Genomic DNA, 13,561 nt, shown 5'->3' with positions numbered 1-13,561 from the left:
GGAAAGCACCTAGCAGCTGCATATCCATCACTGGCTCTCTGATCCTAGTTAGTTCTACAACCATTGTCAAGTAAAGATTACTTGGGAGGCTGCTGACACTCAGAGCCTTCATTCAGTAACATGGTCAATTCTACCAGAAAAGAAAAAAAAAGCCTCACTGATTTTACTCGAGCTTGCTATCAATCAGCCCGATTGATAGCAGGTACAGGCTGCCTGAACGTACACTGGAACTATATTCATGCCCCCACAGAGTTCTGCACGTCACTTGGTTTGAAACCTAGGCACCATGCTCTTCGTAGAGCAGCAGCAGCAAAGAATGCCCTATAAAAAGAAAAAAAAGGGGGGGGGGAAAGCACACCAGACCAGAGGCCAAATGTACAAGAAGTCGCCCACATCACAAAACACCCCAAATTCTACAAATTTGGTGCCTTTTAGAGAGCTGAAGAGAAGGTGAAACTTCGAAAGCTGTTTTCTCAAAATTGTTTTTCTGCATTTCTGCTCAGTTTCTGGAGCTGCTTTCTTTGTTACCGTTTAACATATTTTGACTCCGAGTTTTTTTTTTTTTGTTGTCACGTTCCTTGGGCTGCAGTGCAGGTCGTGACATTCTCGCTTTCTTATCTTGACCCTTTGTAAGTTTACGATATGGCTATTCGTCTACCCTGAAAGTGTGCTTGATTTGAAGGTAACATAAAATATGGGACGCCAAAAAATTTGTGTTGCGAAAAAAAAGCAAGAATGTCACGACCTTCAGCATGCATTTAGCTATGCAGTACATACTTAACAAACCTTCTATCACGTTTTTTAAGTTCCCTAGGCTCTCCAGAAAGTAAGAGGGAGACAAATTCTGCTCAATGTAATTGAATAAAACGTTCTCAAGATATCGCTCTGAAACTTTTATGGAAGCATCAGGGAGACATTCTAAACATTTGTGCCAATTTTCATCAAAATCCATGAAGAAACAAGGAAGTTGATTTTCAAAGCCACGTCCCCCCTTGAGGCTAGATTTCATGGCACTGATACTCGCGGTTCCATTATAGTTAGAAAGAATGCAACGAGTAGAGTTATTCTGAACCATTTCCAGTGAGTGCGTTAGGATGATTTGACCTGGATCCCAGATTGAAGCAAAATACTCAAGTTTAGGTCCCATTAGAGTTTTATAGAGGATTAATTTTAAGGAAGAAAGTGCTTTGGAAAAGTTGCATCGTAAGTAATCTAGCATTCTGTTAGCGTTACTTATTATATGGTTGATGTGTGTATTCCAAGTAAGATCAGATGTGATGTGAAGGCCAAGATACTTGTAAGTTGTTACCAATTCTAATGGAGCGTTATTAAGGGAGTACACAGGTGGTTCACTGGTAGTTCGAGATACACGCATGAATTTACACTTGTTAACATTTAGTTCTATTAACCATAAATTGCACCATGCAGAAACGGCGTTAAGGTCAGCTTGAAGCCTGGTTAGATCCTCGAAGCTTCTAACGCGTTTTTTACGTGATTTTATATATCGAATTCTGGCTATATCGAACTATTCCGCGATCACCGCGCTATTCGGTATATCGAGGTTCGGCTGTATATACAAAGTGAGGAACAGACACGTTGCTGCCTGTCTCATTCTAAAGAAGAAGAAGGAACGTTATTAAAGAATGGTCCGGCAGTTTTTGTTGGGGTGCCCTCAGGTGGCGGCTCGAAGTCCTTGGACTCGGGCGGCATCTTCGCCTTGCCGGACCCAGAGCTGGTCTGCCAACTGTGAACTGTTGAGAGCCGCCTTCCAGCGGCGGCGACGCCGATGGAGAAGGTCCCCGGCGGTTCCCGCAACCGGGGCGGCGTCGGGAAAAAGCGAGCTCGAGGCTTCCTGTATTCTGGCAACGGCCGCGATTATGGACGCGTCGCGAACAGAGGTGGTTTCAGTACCGTTGTTGTCGACACATTTCCATGTGTCGCAGCGTTGCTCTCTGTCCGCAAGCTTTACACGCATCTGTTGAATATAAACACGGGTAGCAGTGATGTAAGAATGTAAGACGGCGGAGCTAGGGTAAGTGTGTGTCTGGAGCAAGCGTAAAGTTAAGGCGTCGTTCCTGTTTAATCTATCGTGCGGTGGCGGGAATGTGCGTCTTTCGAGTATAGTGTAAAAGAAAAAAATTCATTGGCACTTGTGCCCTTAAAGCGCAAGAAGTAACACAGCTGTCCAGAGAGTCAGTTTTTGTGCCCTTCCTCTGGCACAGGTTGTTGCTGAGACACGAAGTCTCGCAGCTTTCCCAGTTATCCTACAGCCTCAGCTAGTTGCAGTATTTGAAGCTGCCTCTGCCATTGCATCTTCCTCGTCGCACTCTTCTTTAGGACGAACCTTGGAAGCAATATCCGGATCTAATAGTTCAGCACAGGTAACGAGCTCACTGCCACTGCACATAGTCTTCAAGCGTAGTGTTGTTGTCAACATCCAGCTGGTGACGGCCCTCTGTTCACATCGTGGGGTCGATCACCTTGTCGCGCTTTTCCTCTTGCCCGCATAAATCAGGTCTTTCCCCCGCACAGGGGGGAAAGACCTGATTTATGCCAGCAGTTTTTAATTGTAGCAGGTGTTACTGTCCACTAGGAGCCTCAAGTTCATTGCAACTGAAATATTTGCTATTTAGGAATTTTTAACTGATTTAACTAAATTTTTAACGTTTAACTGAAAGATTTTTGCATAGAATGAATAGGAAAACCGGCGGGGATTTTATAAAAGTTCGTTATCTTGAAGTATTTGTTAAACCGATGTTCGTACAACTCGGTTTGCTGTATACTATTAACGTTACATTGCCCATGCAGTCATTTTTCATGCATGATGTGGTGTAGGTGTTGAGGAGAAAGAAAATAGATGAAAAGACTCTTGTAGTACTATGTGTGTTTTTGTCAGAGGAGGCTCTGAAAGGGGTGTCAGCAGCTGACCTCCAATGCAGTCTAACCTCGATATGAACACGGATATAGTACGTTATCGGATATAACGAAGCAAATTTTAATTGTTTCGCGCAGATGTCAGCGTATGACGAATATATGCTTATAACAAGTATTGAATATAACAAAATGTTTCAATGTCTGATGCGGCTTCGTTATGGCACGGCTTGGCTGTGTGTATATTTGCACCTGACTATCCGCCCTACAACCACTAAGAAAACCAGACAGTGCCAACTGGTGTTGAGATTGACCGATCCTGGCTATTACGCAAAATGCAGGCATTGCGAAGCGTGCATTTCTCCTCATTAGCAACTGTTGCCATGCTCACTCATTCTCACCAGTTAGGGCCAGCACAGTAGGACCTGGAACATGACCTATAGTCGATATGTAGACCTGTAACCATGGACACGTGGTTAAAATTATCGAGGTTGTTGATCTTTTTCTCCTTCACTATTCTTGCAATTTAAAGAAGAGGGGCTTCAAGCATTATAAAAACCCCTGTTGCTTTACACTAGACATGATTCCTAAGAACCAGGCTGTCATTACCAAGAACTGCTGGAAGGAGGGAATCTTAAGTGGGGCAAACGAGTCGATGATAATAGAAGTTAATACAGTCAAACGTCTCTACAACGAAATGACCTGTATAACGAAGGATTGATTGCGCCCCGGCTGAATGCATCTTTTAAGTGTATTGTGAAAGGCTATATGACAAACACCAAAACGAATTTGCCTGTACAGCTAAGAAATTTATGCGTCGACCTGTTGGCCGATTTGCCAATTCACAACAAATGCCACGTAGCGGTGGTGTCACTGTCCTCCGTGCACGCCACTGAGCTATACTACGCTATCACCAATGGCTGTGCTAGCGACGCACTTCAGCGTGCCGATGCCAGCGAGCGTTACAGTCTTGCTGCATTGCTGCATTAATCGTTTAGCTTGTATACCGTTCGTTGTAAAACAAAAGCGAGTGTGACGTCTGACAGATAACTTACATTTGATGACGGGATGGCGCAATATTAAATGACGTCAAAGCCACCTAGGGCAGAAAAGACGCGAATGTCGACGAAGGCAACATTGTTGAACGGCCTGGAAACGAACCTAGGCTTCTGACAGCGAGTGAAGCGATAGCTGCATTCGATGATATCCAGCGGTACGTTAATTACGTCGCTTCCGCGTATTGCCACGGAGCGTGCCATGAACCCCGGTGAAATGAAGGGCCCTATAAGGCAAAAAGTATTCGATTCTTTTTTTATTACAACCTTCTGACGTCCAACTTGGGTAACTGCCGACGCATGCAGGGATGGGGATCCACAACTTTGTTTTAACAGCCCAATCAAACGCTCTCCTCGCTTATATCGTGTCACTTTTCTTTCAAAGCGAATAGCATTGCCTACCTTGATAGGTTTTCGTTATCTAATTGGCTGCAAAAGCAGAGAGGGTTGCGCTGGGGCTGAGATAGCACGGTGAAAGACAACTGGGCGAGGAGGTTGGGGGTTCCAGCGTCTCCGATCGGTCTGTTTGTCCTTAATTTTGCTTGGCCCCGGCCGGGCTAGAGAGGAGACGCGTGCGTTCATCGTACGTCTCCCCTTCAGCCTGAGTAAAGTTTCGTTCGTTCTCTTGTCCTTGCTTCTCCGTTGGAACGTGAAGCTTCTCGGACCGATGATCGGCAGTTGTTGATTAAATGCAGGCAGGAAGCGATGGAGATCAGATGTATAAGAAATATTTATAGGTAAACTTCTCTATATACATGGCAGGTAAAACAAATGCATTACAAACTTGAACAATTGAGAAACAAAGTCTCACTCTTCGACTGTCTCAATGACTGTTAGAACCCATGCTCGTTTTAACGTACATAGTACGGAGCCTCACTGATCTACCAGCAATCCTGATTTCAGCCAAGTCTGAGGGACAGCATGTCGTCCCGATTTCTATAGCCCAAATAGACAACGAAAAAGGGCGGTAGGGTCCTTGGCCCGTACCACAGATTCAGTTGCCTTTGAAAGTCAAACGTTTGTTAAGCCACAACCCAAAGGGGTGGGCTTACTCTTTAAAGTAAACACATTGGAAAACAAAGCTATTTTCCTTCTTCCCTAAAACTCTGTTGGCTTCTCATTTCTACGTAGTAAGTGACGGCCTCAGCAAAACACGCCAGGCCAGTACAAGTTATTGCTAGGCCGTCTCAAACCTCGATGGCGTCTCTAGACCGCAAACGTCTCGGAAGCCGGGGCATCGACACCGCGTACTACAGTATGTCCGCGTGGGAGATTGATGACCGTCCCTGTCATCCGAACTTATTTTCTACAATACAAAGTTCTCCGAGTGCGTGTTTGCAAGACGCCGCCGTCCGAATGCGCTCTTCACATGCGCACCATATCTCTACAGCGCACCCTGTAAGCTGTCACTCGACACCACGCAGGCTTTTCTCCTCACCCAGCATCAAAGCCGGCCGTTGCCTTCCGGACGCATAGAAGAATAGATCTCCGTTGCGTACATGCAGCATGTGGTCAATGTTGCTAAGCCCTTATTAACTTCGGCGGCACCTCCAATTAGCCAGGCACTCGGGGCCAGGACCACAGCACCGCGTACAGCAGTCCCATTCAAGGCTTGTTGGTGTGGCCCCATGTGGCCGTCGGCGGACTGCCAACTCCGTGCGCACAATACCGACTTCCCCGAATCCGCACGTCGCCCCCCTGGCGCCTGCCGTGACTCGTCACCCGACCTCGCGCGGTCCTTCTGACCTCTCTTAACACAGAAACGGTTGCCCCGCTGACCTGGGGCGAAGTGAACCCTCTCTCTATACACAAAGCACGTGGGCGACTCGCGACACTTAAGTACACAAACAATCAAAGCGGCGTTACAGCCCGGCTGTGGCTCGGCTTGCTCTGGCTGGTCGAAAATCGCAGCGGCACGCAAGAAAAAGTTCAAGATGCCGCTAAGACTTATCCTCAGTGATGAGTCGGCAGAGCGATGTCGTATATGTGCCGAAAGTGCTCGAAAAGGTCACGCTGCCATGCTAAATCCTTATATGGAAAGAAATTCATTCTCGCCATAGGAGGTATGAACTGAGCTCGACCCGCGAGGCGGCGACAGTGTCGCTGGGTCAGCTGCGCTAGAGTGTACTAGCCGCGCCATGTTGACAGTCGGGGAGCATCGAAAAACAAATGGCAGCGGTCTTACTCGCGCGAACATCTGATCCATATCTTTTGGCCCGCCGTTCGCCTTGTTTTCTTATCCAGTCGCTGATATATAAGCAGGACGTTTCAGTGTCTCGTGCGCAGTGCTGTTCTACGTCTACGAACAGGTCTACGTACAATGTTTACGTATCCGGACAGACTAGCTCCGGCGTGGCCGTGCGACAACTGAGCTTCGGTGTCGCGGTGAACTGTGCTGTGTTCGGATGCAGCAGTCACACAAGGAAGAAACTCGGTGATAGGAATATGTTGTCCAGATTGGGTTTCTCTCGACACGTGGTTATTTATCTTCTTAACTGCAACCTTAATGTAAAAGAGCACAGCAGCTATGTGCGAGCACGCCTCTGCCAGGCCTGCCTTGCAGGCGCAGTGTGCCGCCAGCAGCTCGCCGTTTTATTTTGCGAGAAGCCATGGTGCGAGTGGCTTTTCATCGAATGACTGTGATTGACAAACCTGGGAGGGCAAAAAGAAAGACTGTTTTGGCAAGACGAGAATAATTGACGTAACATAAAAATGACAAAGGCTGTGTAAAATCAGTGTTTAGTTCTCGGGGGGGGGGGGGGAAGGGGGGTCTTTTTTTTCATTGAAGCAAATTTAACGCTATCCTTTGACTACGCAAGTGGACAACGCGGAGTCAATTCCGTAATGAAGGCGATCATGTTACGCGAGCACTTTGACGCATGGCTGCTGCACCCAGCCGCTCGCCAGATCATTGTGGCCTTCCATCAACTTGTAGGCTTTCGATTGCTCGCGGGTCGCGGAGCTCGTTGCATTCGCAGTGTAATCCTTGATGTCTGCGACGTCCACGCGAGGCAGTAGTCCGACATCGCGCCGAAGCTGATGATCTTTGAGTTTCGAGCTGGTCGACACAGTCGCACGAGCGCACTTCGTTTTCATAACGCGATTTTTCTGGTTCACTCAACCCACGCACGTACGTGCTTAGGCCCATCGTTGACCTAAGACGTACTACTCGATAGCCAAGACAGAAAGGCACGTTGAAAAGGTCGTTTGACGGTTCGTGCGTATTGGTGGGCCACTTGGCGACGCAGGCCAGCTCGCGTAGGCAGCGTGAACTTGCGACCGCAGTTATGGCGGTCTCCGCGGATGCCGCTAGCGCTCCTAGCGGATGACGTCATGTGCATACCCCCTGTAGAGGTCAGCGGGCAGCCATCTTTTTTTTTACTCCTTTCGGAACGGGGCCAGTCTCCGGCTATGCCAAAATCAGTTTTGTTCGGCATAATAATGCAACTTTAGTGCGTACACATCACTTCAATGTGATTGAGTTTTCGTGGTTTTGCGACGTCGAGTGAAAGACAAAGTGGGCATGGCCGGATAAACTCGCCAATAGCGGAGTGCTAATGGCGAAAAAGTCGTAGAATAGCAACTACATTTTTTTCTCTTTTGTATTCGCACTTTTTAGCTCCTATAGGTGGCGCGGAGAACGTTTCAGTATGGCGGGGATAGAGGTGATGAAGGCGATACGAAAGCGTGCGCATCTCCAGAAGCAGGCGGCTTTACGGGCCTCTGGTAGCTTTAGCGCGATCCTTGACATTGCAAAGGAAACGCAGAGATGTGTTGTAGAGGGAGAGGCTACGTTTAACGCTGGCCATATAATATGGTGTGAAGTACGAGAGACTACAAGCGCGGCTGTTCAGGTCGAGTGACTCTGCCTGCACACAGGCGGCGTGAGAGGCCCCGCCGCATACTATAAAAGTTCAAGTCTGCAATGTAACCGGCGCCGTAAAGGTCACTATTTCTCCTTGCGTTTTGTAATCTATACGTGATGTACAAGAATGGACGCCAAGCAGCTAATCGGCAGCGCTCGGATGTAAATAAAGCGCAGTACCCCCACCCCCCCATGCCGCTGCGAGAGGTACGGGGATCGATACCCCGCACCTCCATCAAAAATGTTACGGGGTTAAAAACAGCAAGACGTGTATTTACAGAATATTTAGAATAATTATATCAGCTGACAAGATGGTAGCCAGCGCGCGAAGCTCAGAACATCGTCTTCTTCGACGATGATTAAAACATCTTCTTCGTCAGCGTGTCACAATATAAACGTTATGCATTCACGACGAGATAAATGGCTCCATGCACCGGCTTAGTTGCGGAATGCTTGTTAATAAGATGCCTAATAACACGGAAATATTTCAGTAGTGCCGATTTACAATATGTGAGCGAGACGATGAGGTGTGCCAGCGCGCCCAGCACGATTAGCGTTTTCGCGTGCTGTAGGGAAGCTCGCATGCGCAATCTTCATAAATGACCGCTTCAGGTACGTAGGCCATTGTTTCCTGCAACATTGTTATAGAAGAGACGCTTTAAGACCAAACACAAATACAAAATCAGAAGCGCGTGCGCTCGACCTCCGATCGGTATACACCTTTCACTACAGCGAAAAAAACCAACGAGCGCCTTGTGTATAGACCGCCTGTTTCATTCTCACACAAAACGACGAAGAACGGTTGCGGAATACGTTCTCTAATTTGCAATGCTCGCGACGCAGCGTCAGGCACCGTCGCAGAGTATTTGCCGAAACAGCGCGAGTGCAGGCAGAAAACTTAATGAACGGTGACACATGCGTACTTAAATTTACTCTGGGAATCTGTAGAGGGCGTTCTTCGGGCAACCCTAGGTGTCACTCTTGCTTCGTGGGACCGCAGCGGGGCACGGCGTTTCTCTTCAGCCGCTTTCGTGAGGGCTCGCCACAAAAATATAATGAAATCATTGAGCAACAGCCACTTACATTCACCAAGGTGGCCCCAAAGGAAGTCGTCTTTGTTGAAATGCTCGCTGCATACGACCATTTCATCGCACACTTAATTGCTTCCCGATGTGGAGCTTGATCGCCCACAACTTTCTCCGTTTTTTTTTCTTTTGGAAAGTGGTGCTTTTCCCAATACTTTTCCCAATATTGCACGATTTGTGCATTGTGACACACTGCACATGCGGCTGCTCTTCGCTCGTCGACTGTTTTTTTCTTTCCATATCGAAGAGTACCAAAACGCCAACACAGCTGCAGAAACCGCGTGAGCGGGAAATCCATCACACCCTCCCGGGTTCCGAAAAAAATCAGCGCGTAGACGTATTTTAGGAGTGGAAGTCAAACCACTCCTAAAATAGTTTCGGGCCATCGACTGACAAGCAAAGTGGGTGGGGCCCGAAAAATTTTGACCAATGGCGGAGGATTAATGGCTTAGCTGGAACATAATATTCAGGTTAATGAGCCCAAGGTCGAAGAAGACTTGGAACATTTTCCCCAATTATTGCGGTTTGTACTGACCGCTCGATATCGAGTGGGTTTTTTGCACAGGCCCAGGAAAGGGGTTTAAAAAATATGTACAAAACACGAAAAAGAAGGAAGAAAAATATCGCATCAGTACAACACAAGGAAAGTTTATTGTTTCCCACGAATTAAGTAAGAAAATAACAAGAAGTTGCTCAGAATAATGACATGGTCGATCGTGTTGCGTTGCTGTGGTTAAAGAGGGTTCGTTGTAGATAAGGAAGGGTATGCATTGCGATTTTTTTTTTACTAGAGTTCTAGTGCTACTCAAAACATTTGCTAAACTTGAGTGTATGACAGATTCAACGACCTTAGACTAAAGGGGGTGGGGAGGGCAAGCTGATTATAGGCGAATCTTATAGAGACACCTCTATGCACGGGGTGCCGTCCTGTCTTCAGTCTGCCGTAGTGGGCCCGCTATGTACTATATATATGCATTCCATCTATGTACGATATCTGTGCAATTAGATGGCGGGGCGATTGCTTGCATTTTGACTCGGTATTGTTGCGTTTCGCCTGCGACACGCGGTTTTGCCGGCGCGACTGCGGCGGGGCGGCAGACATTTTGGCCCGTTCGGCGTCGCCGCAACGCTCCCCGCCAGGCGTTTCCAGGCGTTTCCAGGCATGTTCCGATGCCACGTGTCTTCATGTGCGTGTGTGAGTGTATGTGCCATTGTGCCCGAACCAGGCGATGCGACAGCAGGGGTCACCCTCTCCTCCCAGTCTTTGTGCCCGACCGGCGGCGCTACGACAGTGTGCGTCACCATTAGCCCATTGTACAATCACGTGCTCGTCTATTGAGGGGTTCCTTCTTGCCCTCAACTGCGAGAGTATAAAAACAGCTGCCCCTGGACGCCAAAAGGAGGGCTCCGATTTCTTCTGTTGAGTGAAGTGCTCTCCCGTCTCTCTACTTCGGTCAACCTGACCGCCAACTCTTTGCGATGTTAAAATAAACAAGTTGTTTTGTTGTTACCAGTCGACTCATGCTTTGCCGGGACCTTCGGATGCTTCCAGTCGTACCCCAGGCCGCCAGGCCAACGCTACCCTTGGGGCTTGCGACCCAGGTACAACCACGGGCGTCAGCGCCGAGTTCCCAACAACCGATGCCAACGGTGGGATCCAAACAACTGTCTGCCAGCGGTGAGATCGCGACAACGGAGGCCAGCAGCGAAGAGATGCAGTTGACTGTATGCTGAGCAGCTCATCGACGATCCGGGAGCAGTGCAACGAGCCCTGTGTGATGACTGGTTGCCTGCAGCGGAACGACTGCGCGGAACTCTTGGCTGCGAGGTTTGGTGAGTGCGGGACTTTCTTCTTCTGAGCTTTGCCAGGCTTTTGTTAGTGTCAGAAACAGAGCTGGTAATTGTGGTTGTCGTTGCTGCCGGGTTAGTTTGCGGCAAGACAATAGTAAGCAGTAGAGAAAGCAGCATTCAGAGCAGCCATGGATTTGAAGTCGTTGCGCAAACCGAAATTGTTGGAGCTTGCAAGAGAGTTGGGTCTGGATGTCTCAGACAAACTAAGAAAACCTGAACTGCTAAAGGCTATTCTTGAGTTAGAGGCTGAGGATGACGAGCTGTCGGAATGCCTTGAGACCATTGAGGAGAGGGAGACTGCAAAAAGACAGGAGCGCGAACTTAAAGAGCAAAAAGAAAAAGAAGAGCGCGAACTTAAAGAGCAAAAAGAAAAAGAAGAGCGTGAACGTAAAGAACAGAAAGAAAAAGAAGAGCGTGAACGTAAAGAACAGAAAGAGCGAGAGCAACAAGAGCGTGACCGTCAACACGCTTTGGAAATGAAGCGTCTTGAGGTAGAGATGGAACGCGCTCGTAATGGAAGTCAGGCACACGGTGCAGGAGAACGCGTATTGTTCAAAATGACTGACCTGATGCGGCCGTTTAAGCTTGGAGAGGACATTGGTTTGTTCCTGGTTAACTTTGAGCGAACGTGCGAGAAGCAGGGGTTCTCTCGGGAAACGTGGCCACAGCGCTTGCTCACTTTGTTACCCGGCGAGGCGGCCGACGTAGTCGCTCGCTTGGATAGAGAGGAGGCAGAGGATTTCGACACAGTGAAATCGAGTCTTCTAAAAAAGTACCGGCTGTCTGCGGAGGCGTTCCGTCGGAAGTTTCGGGAAAATGAGAAAGGCAAAAGTGAGTCATATACAGAGTTTGCGTATAGGCTTATGTCGAACATGCAGGAGTGGCTCAAAGAAGAGAAAGCGTTTGGTGACCACGATAAAGTTCTGCAGTGCTTCGGGCTAGAACAGTTTTATAGTCGGTTACCGGAGAACGTGCGATACTGGGTCTTGGATAGGCCAGACGTTTGTACGGTGGCTAAAGCCGCTGAGCTAGCCGAGGAGTTTGTGACGCGTCGGGCTCGCGGAGCTAAGGACGGTCAAAAGGGTGAATTTGGCTTGAAGTTTGAGAGGCCGAAGTTCACACCCATGAGAGCAAAGGGGAACACGCGTAGTGCGGATGCGAGTGGAAGCAGTGCGACCGAACCTAAGGAGACGGCGGCAGCCGAAGCCGAACGCAGAAAGCGGTTCGAGATGAGGCAAGCGCGCGTTTGTTATACGTGCCAGAAGCCGGGTCACTTTTCGGCGCAGTGTCCGGAAACAACACCAAAAGTTGTGTTTTTTTCAATAGGCAGCACTGACGAGAACATGAAGCTTCTCGAGCCTTACATGCGAGACCTCCTCGTGAACGGGAAAGAGTGCCGAGTGCTTCGCGATTCCGCAGCTACGATGGATGTAGTTCACCCGTCTTACGTAGAACCCCATAGGTTCACGGGCGAGTGCGCATGGATCAAGCAAGCCGTGGAAGCTCATAGCGTGTGTCTGCCAGTAGCAAGGGTGCTTATTGAAGGACCTTTCGGAGCGCTTGAGACGGAGGCGGCAGTGTCATCTATGCTGCCCCCCCAGTACCCGTACCTATTTTCAAACAGGTCCGATCACCTCCTGCGCGAGAAGGGGCTTTTGTTTGGTGAAGCTAGTGTTCAGGCCTTAACCAGATCGAAGGTTCGGGAGCTCGCTGCAAAGGCGGTAGTTGCGGGGCCGACGTTATCAAACAACGAAAAAGGGTCAGAGGCGCAGCAAGCTGATATTCAGAGCACGCCCGAACTGAATAAACTTGAGTCTGTAACGTTAAAGGCGCCAGATACTGGAGAGGAAACGCCCGACACGGGAAAGTTAGAAGAGCTATCTACTGATTTGCTCATCGCGCCTACGTCAGACGGACTTAATAGGTTGCTAAAAGTCAGCCGGTCGGCTTTGATAGCCGAGCAAAAAAAGGATGGCAGCCTGGAAAACGTGCGCTGCAATGTCAAAGAAGGTATCGCCAGGAAAACTGCGCGTTTTGTGGAAAGAGGTGGAGTCCTGTACCGGAAGTATCTAGACCGCCGAGGAGTGGAGTTCGATCAGCTGATCGTGCCTCAATGCTATCGTCAGGATCTGTTGCGCTTGTCACACGGGGGTTCGTGGTCCGGACACCTAGGAGTTAAGAAAACTAAGGACCGTCTCTTGCAAGAGTACTATTGGCCAGGGTGTTTTCGGGACGCAGATCATTTCGTGAGGACATGTGACACTTGTCAGCGGGTGGGCAAACCAGGGGACAAATCAAGGGCGCCGTTGAAATTGGTACCTATCATAACGGAGCCTTTTAGACGGCTCGTTATTGATACAGTGGGACCTCTGCCGGTAACAGCCACGGGGTACAGACACATTTTGACTGTGATCTGCCCAGCGACAAAGTTCCCTGAAGCAGTGCCGCTTAAGGAACTCAGCTCAGTTGAGATAGTTAATGCACTACTGTCCATATTTGCGCGAGTTGGTTTCCCTGCGGAAATCCAATCAGATCAGGGCACAGTGTTTACTAGCGCTTTGACGACAACTTTTCTCGAAAGGTGTGGGGTAAAGCTGTTACACAGCTCAGTGTACCACCCACAGTCGAATTCCGTTGAGAAGCTCCACTCCGTCATGAAGCGCGTGTTGAGAGCGTTGTGTTTTGAACATCGAACTGACTGGGAGCTGTGTCTGCCTGGGGTGATGTTTGCTTTAAGGACCGCGCCGCATGCGGCTACGGGGTTTTCGCCAGCTGAACTGGTGTACGGTCGCTCGCTTCGATCTCCGCTTCGCATGCTTCGAGAATCGTGGGAA

This window comes from Dermacentor variabilis, chromosome 2 (genome assembly GCF_050947875.1).
Source record: "Dermacentor variabilis isolate Ectoservices chromosome 2, ASM5094787v1, whole genome shotgun sequence".
Classification (NCBI taxonomy): domain Eukaryota; kingdom Metazoa; phylum Arthropoda; class Arachnida; order Ixodida; family Ixodidae; genus Dermacentor; species Dermacentor variabilis.
Note: the sequence above shows the minus strand (reverse complement) of the source record.